Source organism: Mirounga angustirostris, unplaced genomic scaffold (genome assembly GCF_029215605.1).
Source record: "Mirounga angustirostris isolate CCGP_5_RB_7025 unplaced genomic scaffold, mMirAng1.0.hap1 SCAF_1, whole genome shotgun sequence".
In the NCBI taxonomy this organism is placed as follows: Eukaryota; Metazoa; Chordata; class Mammalia; order Carnivora; family Phocidae; genus Mirounga; species Mirounga angustirostris.
The window spans coordinates 105,858,633-105,874,202 of NW_026991709.1; the positions used below are offsets into that span (position 1 = coordinate 105,858,633).

Sequence of the window (15,570 nt, forward strand, 5' to 3'; positions counted from 1 at the left end):
TGGCGCTTCCCTTCCCCTTCACCCTGGAAATTCCCTTCTTCCTCTAATTGGAGTTGGATCCCGCAGCTTCCTCTTTGTGGCTTTATTCTCTCCGTTTGGTGGAGCATATTTCCCAGTAGCTTTTGAGGCGTTGTGTTTGGGAGATAGGAACGTCAAAAGGTTCTTATTTCCTCCACCTTGGTTGGGAGATTTGCCCACCATCTTTTGGCCTCGAATTTTGAAGGCTGGCTCCCTGGCCTTCTAGTTCTCAATTTTGCTGTTGAAAACTCCGAGGCAATCCTTATTCTCAATCCTTCATATGTGTACTCTATCAAGCCTCTGGAATATTTTATTTATTTTTTAAGATTTCATTTATATATTTGAGAGAGAGAACACAAACAGGGGGAGGAATGTCAGGCAGAGGGAGAGGGAGAAGCAGGCTCCCCACCGAGCAGGGAGCCTGATGTGGGACTCAATCCCAGGACTCTGGGATCATGACCTGTGCCAAAGGCAGACACCTAACCTACTGAGCCACCCGGTGCCCCAAGTCTCTGGAACATTTTAGGATGTTTTCCTTTATCTTTTCAGTTGTGAAATTTCATTATGATTTTCCTTTGTGTGGGACTTTATTCATTCATTGTCCTGGGTACTTGGTGGGCACTTTCAATCTGGAGTCTCGTGTTCTTCAAATCCGGAAATTTTCCCGTATTACCTCTTCTCCATTTTATCTGTTCCCTCAAGTTGAATAGATGTTGGACTTCCAGGACAAAACCTGAATTTTGTTATTTTTTCACTTGTATCGTCCATTCCCTGCCCCCTTCTTTCTGGAATATTTCCTCAACTTTAATATCCAACATCTTTATTGACTTTTAAAATGTTAAAGTTTTTTAGCCATTATATTTTCCAATCTCTACATTTTTTAAATTCTAATTCTGTGTTGTTGTTGATCTTTCATTCTGTTCTTCTTCCAGTGATGCAGTATCTTTTCTTACCAAGTATGTTAACTATAGTTCCTTTGGAATTTTCTGTATCTTTGCATTACTCTCTTTTGCATTACTTTCTTCTATTTACTTGAGCTTTTTTTTAAAAAAAAATCGTATTTTGTTTTTCAGAGTCCATCGTCTCATGGTTCATCTCCCCCTCTGATTTCTCCCTTCATTCTTCCTCTCCTGCTATCTTCTTTTTTTCTTAACATTATTTGTTTCAGAGGTACAGATCTGTGATTCAACAGTCTTGTACAATTCACAGCGCTCACCATAGCACATACCCTCCCCAATGTCTATCACCCAGCCACCCCATCCCTCCCACCCCCCACAAAAAAAAAATAAAAATAAAAAAAATTCATATTAGGGGCTCTCTTTGAATGTCAGGTGATTCTTGGGTGTCTGTTCATGGTTACAAATAAAGCACTAAAATTGTGTTCAGTTGGCACTTGTCAACTAGTGCGAGTCCCTGTGGGAACAATGAGTGGACTTGCCACTTTTTCCCACTGGGGTTTTCTCCCACAACAATGTCCATATCTGTTAAGATTTTTTCCTTGAAAAAATATTCTCCAGAGAAATATTCTCTTATATTCTACCTGGGGAAAGTGTAACCTTGCTGTAGTGACCCAGAAGTAAGTGAGAGGAGAGGTATGGGGTCTCACTCCATAATCTTTTTTTTTTCCAGTGTAGCCCCACCTTCCTTTGTGTCCAGTATCTCTTGGACTACAGCCCCTCAACCAGTTTATGTACCTTTTGCTTTCCTTCATTGCCTACAGACCTGGGGACATAGAACGTTCATAGCTCTGTTGTTCTTTTAAACAACTACCTTGTTTACAGTTCCCACCCCACCCCCATCCTCTGTGATGCTGGTGCATCTAATGCTCTAACCATTCTGAGATTGCACAGTGGAGATTGATTTGCTTCTCACCTGTGGGCACTTCCAATAAATCTTCCCTCAGTTCTGCTAAGTTGTTTACAATTCTTCCATCCTTTTTTCCACTTTCATATATAAGGGTCTGGCTTTCCAGTTGTCTTCTACTTTTATCAGAAAGGAAGTTTCTATTTCTGTTGCTTGCCCTGTATGTTATTTATTGGGTGATTTTTTTTTTTTTAAGAGAAAGAGGCAGAAATATTTTACTGTGTGATCTTAAACCAAGAGGTTTCCCTGTTTTCCAAATGAGGAAACTGGGACTCAAAGATTGGGTGGCTTTCACTCACCCACTCCCTATTTCACCAAAGCTGCTTTTGTCAAGGTTACTGATTGTCTTCTCACCATTAACACTGATGGACAATTCCCAGTCCTCATCCGTCTTGACCCATCAGTAGCACTGATACAGTCAATCACATCTTCCTCCTTGATATGTTTTTTTTTTTTTTTAAACTGTTCTTTTTCCCTCCTCCCAGCCTTGAATATTGGAGAGCTCCAGGGCTCAGTCCTTGGTCCTTTCTTTCTATATCCTTTTCCTGCCTTTTCTGTTTTTATTCCCTGTGTGATTTACCAATTTTCAATGCTTTAAATATCTTTAACATGCAGACAACTCCCTCATTTACATCTCCATCCCAGGCCTGTCTCCTGAGTTTCAGATTCAGTGTCCAACTGCACACTCAACATTTCTACTTGGATGTCTAATGAACATCTCAAATTCAAGCCCTCTGGTCTTCCCCCACAAACCAGCTCCACCTATAGTATTCACCATATTAGTTAATGGCAGCTTCTGGTAGCTTCCATCCTTCTGGTGACTCAGGCCTAACACCTTGGAGTCATTCCCCACTCCCCTCTTTCTGTTACACCCACATCCAACCCATCAGGAGCTCTTCTGGCTCTACATTCAGTATTTATTCAAACTCTACACTTCCATAGCTTGCACCTTCATCTGAGCCATCTTATCTCTCAGCTAGATTGCTACAATTATTTCCTTGCATTTCCTTGCTCCTACATGTGCCCCTTTATAATTCACTTTAATTCCAAGACAGAGGGATCCTTTTGAAATGTAAGTCATGTCACTGCTTTGTTCAAAATTCAGAGGGCTGCCAAATGTCTCTGTAATCCCTCTAAACTCTTCTCTACTCTTCCTTCTTCACTCTCTGCAGTCACATTGGTGTCCATGATGTTCCTCAAACACAACAGGCTTCTCCCATCTCAGGGTCTTTGCACCAGAAACAATGTCCTTATCTCCCTCCTAGTTACTCACTTTACCCCTTTGGGTCTTTGCTGGCATATTACCTTCTCAGTGACCACTTTCAACTCCCTGGGCATCCCCACCCTCACTCTTCTGCTCTACCTTTTCCTTTGTTGCCTAACACTTGATCATCTTCTAATCAGTCTACATAACTTAATTTTTTGTTTCATTGTTTATTCCATGTCTCTCCCGTAAAACCAAATGTATCTCACAAGGGTGGGAATCTTTGTCTATTTTGTTCTCTTATATATCCCAGGCATTAAGAACAATGCCTAGTGTATAGCAGGCACTCAATAATATTAACAGAATATAAATAAATGAATGAGCCCAATTTTAGACCTGACTATTTTTAGTATACCATGTTCTTCTCTGGGTCGTTGTGAGTGCTATAAGATGACATTTAAAATGCATCCTGTCAGTTTTTTGAGAAAGGGACTTGCAATATTTGTCTTGTGCTTGGGAAGAGAGTAGGGAAATGGATGGGAGAAAAAAATTTCACCATTTTTTCCTTCCCCAGTTTTCCCTTTTGGTCTCCATATCCCCCTCCACCTTTTTTTTTTGTTTCTGTTAAGCTTTGTGTGAATTTTTATGTAAGTTTGTTCTTTCCTCTTATTAGAAAAAGCACTCATTTCTAGGCAGTAATTAGGTTCATTCCATTACCAAATATATTTCCAGTTTCCATGTTAATGATACAACACTTTCCTTCTTTCTCCAAGTAAAAGAGAGTTCTGCTGATACTAAATTTTTTTTCTTTCCCTTTCTACTGCTTCCCTGTATCCATCCCTTCCATCCACTAGCCATTTAGAAAACAAAAACAAATGTTCTTATATAAGTAAGTTCTGGCTTGACTGTACTAGGGTTTCAAAAGTTGTTTAAAACTATCTCATCTAATTACCACTAATTTTGTATGATTGGATTCATTGAAGCTAGTCACAACACAAGCTCACCTTTCAGAATTTAAAATAGAACAAAACCTAAAATAGGGATGCATTTAGAAAGGATGGATAAATTCCAAACTGCAGAGGCTGAAGTTTAGTAGCTTATAATTTTTCAGGATTTGAACCTTTAACAAATAATTAGTTGCCAAAGTAGAAATGAACTTTCAAAAGTCTTCAGATTCCTGGGGAGATTTTGTGGGGAAGGGCCCTGGTGGGGTATGGGAGGTGTCTGTGCATAAAGGATACATTTTATACAGGTGGCCAGATGCTTTATTTTGTAATTTGTGGAGACCTGAATTTTAAGCACACAAGGTTTTCCTAAGCTTCCTGTTATATTGAACATAATGGTATTTTCTTGTAAAGCAAACAAATTCGTTTTCTGAAACTAAAGAAAGAGTCAATTTTTTTTCATTTTTAATTTAAGTCAGATCGATTTAAATTAGGTAAACATATGTAACTAGTATGTGGAACAAGCATGACTCATGATAATGTAATCACAATCTTCCACTAGCCCTTTACATTCAGTGGGAACGAGTATCCCTTGGCCCCGATGAGAATTCAGGCTGGTCCCACATCATTTAAAATCATAAATACAGCCTCCATAGATCTCAATCAAAACTCCAAACTCAAATACTTTTCCTTTTCCTAGCTGGAACCTGCTTAGAGTAGCAGTCTGCAGGAAGGGGCGGTGAAATGGGACATGGCTGGTCTCTCTATTCCTCTACTTCCTGCTTCTCTTCTGGGCCCTTCTTCTGCCAGATCTGGGTGTTCAGCTCCAGCCCCCATCTCCCACTCCCTGCCCTCCAGGAGGCTGTCCTCCTAGAGGACAGACCCCAAAAGAATCCCACATAGGAAGCATTCACAGATGCCCTCTCTATCACCCCCAGGGAAGGCGCACTCTCCTGCTGTACCACTAGAGAGAACGCGCCCACTTCTCCACATCTAGGTTTGTCAGACATGAGTCAGCTCCCAAGCCACTAGACTCCCTAACTGTAAGACTCATGTTTTAAACAATCTAAGTAGCCTTGTAACTCCTCACCCCTAACCAGGGTTGAAATGAAGGGGCCGTCCTCTCCTTCTGCTGAGGTGGGTTGGTACTCATGGCATAGTTTTCTTCAGATGTGCCCTTCTCACTAGATCCTCTCTCCTCCTCTCACTCAACCTTTATATTCTTGAAGCAAGTGAGGGAGCTCCAGAGTGATGGCAATGAGAGTTGGGGAGGAGAAGGGAAAGCTCCTCTTTACTGAAGAATATCTACTTATAAATGGAGATGGGTGGCAACCCTGTTGTAATAACTGATGCAAGCAGGGATCCTTAGCAGAGGCTAAACTCAGGTTGTGGAGGACCCAGTGATTCATGTGGTCTCAGAGAATTGCACACCCAGGTTACTTATTAGTTACCAAGTCAAAGAAGTACCATCATGGTGGGGAAAGCTGGAAGATACTGTCTCAACCAAGTGATCAACCTTAACCTGACCCATAATGGGATACAGTGACACTCCTGGGTCTTCTGAGGGACACACTGAGAAGAACCCAACATCACCTATGTAATCTTGCCAAAAATGCTTCATCTAATCATGAGAAAAATGATCAGACAATCCAGACTGAGAGACATTTTCGAAAACAATTGGCTTGGAATTTTTTCAAATGTCACTGTTATTAAAGAGGAAAAAAAGTGGAGGAACTGCTTTAGACTAAAAAATATTAAAAAGCCATGAAACTAAATACAGTGTGGGACTCTTAATTAAATCATGGATCCAGGTAGAGGAAGAGAAGATGGCAGCAGAGTAGGAGGACCATAGGCTTGCCTCATCCCATGAATACAACTAGCTAGAGATCATATCGTCCTAAATACCCCAGAAATCTATCTGAAACTCTACAACTAAAGGTAGAGAAGAGGCCACACTCTAGAAGGTAGGAAGTGTGGAGATGCAACTTGGGAGAGAAATGGACTGTAGCTGCTGCAAAGAGGAGGGAGCCGTGGTCACCGATAAGGGTGAACAACAGACCAACACACAGGGGAATGCACAGGGAAAACAAATCCCCATAGCAACTGGCTTGGAAACTGAGAGGGCCCAAATTTTGTGAAGAGGGCTTAAAGCCTGGAGTTTTAAAGGGTGGTGTGGTTGGCTCTGGGAGAGCTTGGAGGACTTTGGGGCTGCTCTTAGAGAAAAGGCAGGGCAAACAGTCCATGGATATACAGCATGAAAACAGTGATCTGAAGAGCAACTGGGGCACACAGAGGGGAGGCTATTTGCTCATCTTGGAGCTGTCCCAGAGAAGCAGTTTCATGGAGAGACCCCTCCAAGAACAAAGGAACTGGCAGGCACCACTTCCCTCCCCTGCCCCTCAGCATAAGCACAGGGCTACCTGTGGAAACCAGGCAGAACTGACAATTGCTACCTACCTTGCTTACACCAAGCCCCACCCCCTGTGCTCTGGAAGAACCACCCTTCCCAGTCACACTTACCTCAGTCCCACCAGTGGGCCCCTACATCAGAACACCATCCCAAACCCCTGCCAACACGTCTCTCAACCCAGGAGTTTTGTGAGACTTCAGTTCCAGTTGCAGCAGCAACATGTCTTATTTCACAAGCAGACCAGAGCACCTAGTTTAACCTAGTTAAAACATGCCACATTCAGACCAGGGACCACACACTGCCCACAAAGGGCAAAGAGAATCTCTGCAGATAACTGGCCTGAAAGATAAAGTGGCCAGGACACAATAGCAGAGCACATGCAGCACACATTGGAGACACTCCCAGAAGCACCAGGACCTGGGGAACAGAGGACACTACACTGCAGAGCACTACAGGACCTCTTCTTCATAAAGCCATTACTCTCAAGAATAGGAGATGTAGTTTACTTACTTAACACACAGAAACAGGCCCAGAGACTTAGACAAGAAGACAGAGGAATTTGTCCCAAATGAAAGAATGGGGCAAGGCCACGGCTGGAGATCTAAGTGAAACAGATATAAGTAACATGCCTGATGGGGAATTTAAAGCAATGATCATAAGGATACTTATTAGAATGGAGAAAAGAGTGGATGACATCAGTGAGAGCATTAACACAGAGATAAAAATAACATAGCAGAGACAAAGGGCTCAATAAACAAAATAAAAAACATGCTTGATGGAATGAACAGTAGGATGGAAGAAGCAGAGGAATGAATTAATCACTTAGAGGACAGAATAATGGAAACTAATCAAGCTGAACAAAAGAGAGAAAAACAGAATTATGCAAAACAATAACAGACTTAGCAAACTCAGTGACTCCATCAAATGTAATAACATTTGCATTACAGGAGTCCTGGAAGAAGAGAGAGAGAAAAGGGGGCAGAGAATTTATTTGAAGAAATGATAGCTGAAAACTTCCCTAATCTGGGGAAGGAAACAGATATCCAGACCCAGGAGGCACAGAGAACTCCCAAGAAAATCAACAAAAGCACATCTATTCCAAGATATCCTGTCATTAAAATGGCAAAACATAGTGATAAAGAAAAAAAATATTAAAGGCAGCAAGACAAAAGAAGACAGTTATATACAAAGGAAACCCCATAAGGCTATCAGTGTATTTTTCAGCAGAAATTTTCCAAGCCAGAAAGGAGTGGCATGATATATTCAAAGTGCCGAATGGGAAAAACCTGCAGCCAAGAATACTCTATCCAGCAAGGCTGTCATTCATAATAGAATGAGAGATAAGGAGTTTCCCAAACAAAAACTAAAAGAGTTCATGACCACTAAACCAGCCCTGCAAGAAATATTAAAGGGGACTCTTGGAGTCAATAGGAAAGACCAAAAATGACAGTATGAAGGTAGGAAACACAAAAGCAGTAGAAGTGAATATTTCTATAAAAAAATCAGTCAAGGAATTCACAAAATAAAAGGATATAAAAAATGACACCATACACCTAAAACATGGGGAGGAGAGAAGAATGGGTTCAAATATAAATAACCATCAACTTAATATTGCTATATGCAGAAGATGTTATATACAAACCTAGTGGTAACCATAAATAAAAAACTACTAATAAATATGGAAAGAATAAAGAGAAAGAAACCCAAATATATCACTAAAGAAAAACCACAAACCATGAAAGATAAGGATCAGAGAAAATCTTCAGAAATGACCACAAAACAATTAATAAAATGGCAATAAATACATATCTATCAATAATTACTTTCAATGCAAATGGACTAAATACTCCACAATCAAAAGATACAGGGTGACAGAATGGATAGAAAAACAAGACCCATCTATTTGCTGCGTATAAGAGACTCATTTTAGACCTAAAGACACCTGCAGGTTGAAAGTGAGAAGATAGAGAAATATTTATTATGCAAATGGGTGTCAAAAGAAAGCAGGAGTAGCAACACTTATATTGGACAAAATAGACTTTAAAACAAAGAAGTTATATAATCATATAACTTTATATAATATATATTATATATATATATATATAACTATATATATATATAACATTATATAATCATAAAGGGGACAGTCCAATAAAAAGATATAACAATCAGAAATGTTTATGCAATCAACATGAGAGTACCCAAATACACAAAACTATTAATAACAAACATAAAGGAACTAATCAATACAAATACAGTAATAACAGAGGAATTTAACATCCCACTTATGTCAATGGACACATCATCTAAACAGAAAATCAACAAGGAAACAATGGCTTTGAATGATACACTGGACCAGATGGATCTAACAGATATATTCAGAACATTCCATCCTAAAACAGCAGAATACACATTCTTTTCAAGTGCATGCAGAACAGTCTGCAGAACAGATCACATATTAGGCCACAAAACAAGCCTCAACAAATTCCAAAAGATCAAAGTCATACCATGCATCGTTTCTGACCACAACCCTATGAAATTAGAATTCAACCACAAGAAAACATCTGCAAAGACCACAAATATATGGAGGTTAAATAACCTGCTACTAAACAATGAATGGGCCAACCAGGAAATCAAAAAAGAAGTTAAAAAGTACATGGAAACAAACGAAAATGAAAACAACAATTCACACACCAAAAGTAGTTCTAAGAGGGAAGTTTATAGCAATACAGGCCCACCTTGAGAAGGAAGAAAAATCTCAAATTAACAATCTAAACTTATGTGTAAAGGAGCTAAAAAAAGAACAATGAATGAAGCCTAAAGCCAGCAGAAGGAAGCAAATAATAAAGAATAGAGCAGAAATAAATGATATAGAAACTAAAAGCAATAGAACAGATCAATGAAACCAGGAGCTGGTTCTTTGAAAACATCAATAGAATTGATAAACCTCTAGCCAGACATATCGAGAAAAAAAGAAGGACCCAAATAAGTAAAACCACAAAGGAGAGAGGAGAAATAACCACAGAAATACAAAGGATTATAACATAATATTATGAAAAACTATATGCCAATAAATTGGACAACCTAGAAGAAAGGGATACATTCCTAGGAACAAAGAACCTTCCAAAACTGAAACAGGAAGAAATAGAACATTTGAACAGACTGATTACCAGCAAAGAAATTGAGTCAGTAATCAAAAAACTCCCAACCAACAATAGTGCAGGACCAGATGGCTTCATAGGTGAATTCTACCAATCACTTAAAGAAGAGTTAATACCTATTCTTGTCAAACTCTTCCAAAAGACAGAAAAGGAAAACTTCCAAATTCATTCTATGAGGCCAGCATTACCCCGATACCAAAACCAGGTAAAGACACATAAAATGAGAACTATAGGCCAATAACTCTGATGAACACAGATTCAAAAATCCTCAAGAAAATATTCGCAAACTGAATTCAACAATACATTAAAAATATCATTTACTATGATCAAGTGGGATTTATTCCTGGGTTGCAAGAGTGGTTCAATATTTGCACATCAATCAACATGATATATCACATCAGTTGGAGAAAGGATAAGAACCATATGATCATTTCAATAGATGCAGAAAAAGCATTTGACAAAGTACAACAAAATAGGTTTAGAGGGAACATACCTAAACATAATAAAGGTCATATATGAAAAACCCACAGCAAAGATCATCCTTAATGCAGAAAAACAGAGCCTTTCTCCTGAAGTCAGGAATAAGACAAAGATGTCCACTCTCACCACATTTATTCAACATAGTACTGGAAGTCCTCGCACAGCAATCAGACTACAAAAAGAAATAAAAGGCATCCAAATCTGCAGTGATCATAAAACTGTCACTATTTGCAGGTGACATGAACTCCATGTAGAGTTCCACAAAAAAATTGCTGGAACTGATAAACAAATTCAATAAAGTCACAGGATACGAAATCAATGTACAGAAATCTGTTGCAAATCTATATACCAATAATGAAGCAGCAGAAAGAGAAATTAAGAAAACTCCATTTACAATTGCACCAGAAATAGTAAGATATCTAGGCATAAATCTAACCAAAGAGATGAAAGACCTGTACTCTGAGAACTATAAAATACCGATGAAAGAAATTGAAGATGACACAAAGAAATGCAAAGACATTCCATGCTCTCGGATTGGAAGAACAAATATTGTTACAGTGTCTAAACTACCCAAAGCCATGTACACATTTAATGGAATCTCTATCAAAACACCAACAGCATTTTTCATATAACTAGAACAAACAATCCTAAAATTTGTACGGAACCACAAAAGACCTCAAATAGCCAAAGCAATCTTGAAAAAGAAAAGCAAAGCTGGAGGCATCACAATTTCAGACTTCAAGTTATATTACAAAGCTGCAGTAATCAAAATAGTAGGGTACTGGCACAAAAATAGACATATAGATCAATGGAACAGAATAGAAAAATCCAGAAATAAACCCACAATTATATGGTCAATTAATCTTCAACAAAGCAGAAAAGAATATCTAATGGGAAAAAGACAGTCTCTTCAACAAATGTGTTAGGAAAACTGGACAACAACATGCAGAAGAATGAAACTGGACCACTTTCTTATACCATACACAAAAATAAATTCAAAATGGACTAAAGACCTAAATATGAGACCTGAAACCATAAAAAATCCTAGAAGGGAACACAGGCAATAACTTCTTTGACATCAGCTATAGCCACATTTTTCCTAGATATGTCACCTTTGGCAAGGGAAACAAAAGCAAAAAAAAATTGGGGGGGTTATATAAAAATAAAAATCTTCTTCACAGTAAAGGAAATAATCAACAAAACTAAAAAGCAACCTATGGAATGGGAGAAGATATTTGCAAATGACATATCCAGTAAGGGGTTAGTATCCAAAATATATAAAGAACTTGTACAATTCAACACCTAAAAAACAAGTAATCCAATTTAAAAATGGGCATAAGACATGAACAGACATTTCCCCAAAGAAGACATCCAGATGCATAAAAAGATGCTCATCATAACTTATCATCAGGGAAAGCAAATCAAAACCACAATGAGATATCACCTCACACCTGTCAGAATGGCTAAAATCAACAAAACAAGAAACAAGTGTTGATGAGGATGTGGAGAAAAAGGGACCCTTATGCACTGTTGGTGCAGCCACTTTGGGAAAGAGTATGGAGGTTTCTTAAAAAGTTAAGAATAGAACTACCTTCAGATTCAGCAATCATATTGCTGGGTGTTTACCCAAAGAATACAAAAACACTAATTCAAAGGGATACATGCATCCCTATGTTTATAGCGGCATTGTTTACAATAACCAAGATGTGGAAGCAGCCCAAGTATCCACTGACTGATGAATGGATAAAGAAAATGTGATATATGTATATAATATATATAATGGGATATTATTCAGTCATAAAAAAGAATGAAATTTTGCCATTTGCAATGACATGGATGGAGCTAGAGAGTATAATGCTAAGTGAAAAAAGTCAGAGAAAGACAAATACCATATGATTTCACTCATATGTGAAATTTAAGAAACAAAACAAATAAGCAAAGGGAAAAAAGAGAGAGAGAGACACACCAAGAAACAGGTTCTTAACTGTAGAGAACAAACTGATGGTTACCAGAGAGGTGTGGGCATGGGTGAAATAGGTGATGGGGATTAAATTAAGAAGCATGATGAACACCAGGTGATTAAAATAGAAACTTAAAAAAGAGGAATAACTAACACATATTGAGCACCTTTATGTACTATCCACTGTGTTTTTGTAATTATTATACCATTTAGTCTGCACTAACACATGCTGATGTTCGTCTTTTCTTCAGTATTAGAGATGAGGACAAGCAGAACCAGAAATTCATATTAACTTTCTTAAAGCACAGGATTTCTATGAGTTACTGTCAGGACAGAGAGCTGTCTATCCATTTTCAAAGTCTTTGCATTGTTCAGTATATCACATTGACCTATGATCTATTTCAGTTCTCTTTTTCAATGTCATATGTACAAGAGGGCTTTGGTCTTAAAATCTTGACTGTAAGAAAAACTGTAATAGGATGTAATAATACTGGAACTGGAAAAATGATTTGGATTTTGCTGATGTAGTAGAAAAAACAGTTTTGATTTTAAAATAAAACATTAATTTGAAAAAACATCATGGATACACTTCCCTCTCAAAAACAAACGACAATAAGAACAACTAAATCCTATAAATGACATTTCAGGAAACAGGAATATGGCTTGCATATTAGATACGGTGGTGTATCAATGGTAAAGTTCTCGAGTGTGCTGATTGTGTTATGGTTGTATAGAAGAATGCCTTGTTCTCAGGAGATAGAAGTATGTATGGGCAAAATGTCATAATGAAAGGGCAAAATAGAGGCAAAATACAGCACAATTTGGCAAATCGAGGTGAAGAATATTGGGTGTTTATTTTTTCAACTTTTCCATAGGTTTTTAATTTCTCAAAATAAAACACGGGGAGAAAAAAGACATGGAATTAGCTCTTGCTCATTTCCTCTGCAAGTATGCAAATAGAGATTTGGCACCTCTCTTTGAAATTTCTTTTCAATCGTGTCTTAGTGTCTGGTTGAAACTTCAATTATTATACCTTGTTATGCATCTGTATTCCTAAAACTGTAAATTTATGTAACAACAACAACCTCAAAATATTTGTACAGGGCATTACAGTGTATGAAACATTTCCATTTATATTACCTCATGTTAGCGTCACAAGAATCCTGGAAATGTCCCGGCAAGGTAATGTTTTCCTTCTTGCCATTTTCCAAGTGAAAAACTGAGAAACAGGAAGTCTGAGCTACTCAACCAAATTCCCGCACCTAAGACCAGCACCATCTTCCTCTGATTGCAGACCCCATATTTTTTCACAACACATATTCAACACCCCAAGGGGGGAGGTGGGTTAACAAAGCCATTTACCCTCTCATTACTTTGGTGTTTTTTTTTCCCCAGAAGTAAGAGAGAGACTGAAGCGTATTTGTTTATCCCCACCGTCTGAGAATGCCAGATTAGCAAGGCCACAAGGGGCTCTGCTCACCCGAATGAAGCAGCATGCAGCCAAACCCTGAGTGAGATGCTGCGAAGTGACCGGCTGCTAAAATCCACCGCCCTACCTGCCTGGGCTGGGGCACTGGCTAATGTTAGTCTCTGAATCCTCCGCATGTGACTATGGATCAGCTGCAGCACAATAAGGAACTTAGGGAGATGAATTCCCCTGAGACTGAGTTGACATCCCCTCAGAATATGGAGGTAATTCTTGTCACAACTCTAGGGAGATGATAAAGCACACAGAAGGAAGTTCACATGAGTCACAAACCCACAGCTCCAGAATACTAAGCAGCTCTGTCTCCACCTGACAGCTGGGGTACGCAGAAGCCATGTCTGTTTTCTCTCAATCTCCCTTTCCCTTTCTTGACTAAAAACAACTTAAGAAAAAAGAAAACCAAAAAGTCACCCTTTCTGAGCTTGGTGAGGGCCACAGATTTGTGGTGAAGAGGTACAACAGGCCTCCAGACATGGCCCACATTCTCTTTTTGTATCTTCCTAATGATAGGGGTTGCATCTCTTCTGCCTTCACTTAAGTCTCAAAGAAAGGGCAAAGAAAGGGAGACAACAGAGGAAGTAGCTAAACTGCATAGAATATAAGCATACTCTTCTTTAGCATCTTCCCTTCTAACCAGGACTTTATGAATGAGGCTGGGAATCTTTGACATCCAAAGAAAGCACAACATATGGTACTAGATGATCACAAATTATTTGGAATATAATTTCTTTAAAGCCAGCTAATCATATATTTTCTGCAGCCTTGGCCCTCTTAATTTCTCAGTATGCTCTAGCAAAGGTAGTTTTTGTAAAGCTCCTGTTCTATGGAACCCAGGTGGAAAAGATAATTTGTTAACTGGGGCTCTGATGCATATCAGATTGATCCACGTTTAGGACCCTTGGGCGGGGGGTGGGGGGGCGGCTCTGTTAACTCTGGACAATTTTTCGACGCCCCTACAAGACTACACATCTGAAGCAGCATGTCACCAACTAAGAGTGGTGACCTCTGTAACATGCCTTTGCAGTGTTACTTAAGGTTATTCAGTCCTGTTCAACAAAGTAAGAGAAATAAGGAGGATAAATGGAACTGGGTAGAGAAACAAGTAGCTTGTGAGACACAGGCAGAATTCACATAATGAATATGGTATGACTCAGGGGATTAGTAACCTCTGAGTCACAGTAGTCATAGATAAAGTAGGAAATGTGTGTGTGTGTGTGCTGAGTATAGAGGTAGAAGGATGGAAAAATGTGATATTCACAATGTCTCCAATGTATAAGACACCAAACATTCAAGGTATACTAAATACACATGAAATATATGAAGACTCAAATAAAGTCTTAAATCAGCCCGATTGGTGAGCCCATTATGGCTTTGAAAATCCTGTGCACAAGAAATGCAGAGTCCATGGCTGTGCATCAGGCTACCTGGTGAGCTACAGCTAATGGCCAGGTGATTTTGTCCTTGAGGCTTTCCAAGAGAGCGAGTGTATGATTGACCCAGGCACCTGCTATCTACTGAACGTCCTTGCCCAAATCTTGAATCTGATCATTATAACCACACCCCCATTGGGAAGGCCAATGTGGCAGAGAGAGAGAAAACAGGCCATACAAACACTGCATGCCCCTAGATTCCGGTCGTTGGGTCCCTCTATCTGCTTATACTCTATCCTAATTGTTTTAATTGCCCCCGTCTCTCCCCTCTTGCTTCTCACTATGCTTTTTACTTGACTTAATCAGCCATGTGATTCATGCATCTTAACTTGTTGTGTGAGCCTTTCTCTTTTGGGATCTCTAGGATTGCCTGGTAGTGGACTTGGAGGCTACTAGGACATCAAGGTCATTCCCCACATGACAAATTTACAGCAGGACCATGCACACGGGAACAACAAAAAAAGATAGCTTTAACTTTTTTAGTAATTACTGTGTACTAAGCAACATTCTATGCATTTTGTACATATCATTCCAAAAAATCTTCATAACTCTATAAAGTAGAAATACTTTCATTTTATAAATAAGGAAACTTATCTGTAAGGATAAGAGTGGTT

The 15,570-nt window shown here is 38.9% G+C and overlaps 1 protein-coding gene across 2 annotated transcripts in view; it reads right to left on the reverse strand.

The window, feature by feature from the left end:
• Positions 1–15,570, reverse strand: part of KCNAB1 (potassium voltage-gated channel subfamily A regulatory beta subunit 1) — a 378,602-nt gene that overhangs the window by 38,757 nt on the left and 324,275 nt on the right. The window lies entirely within an intron of this gene.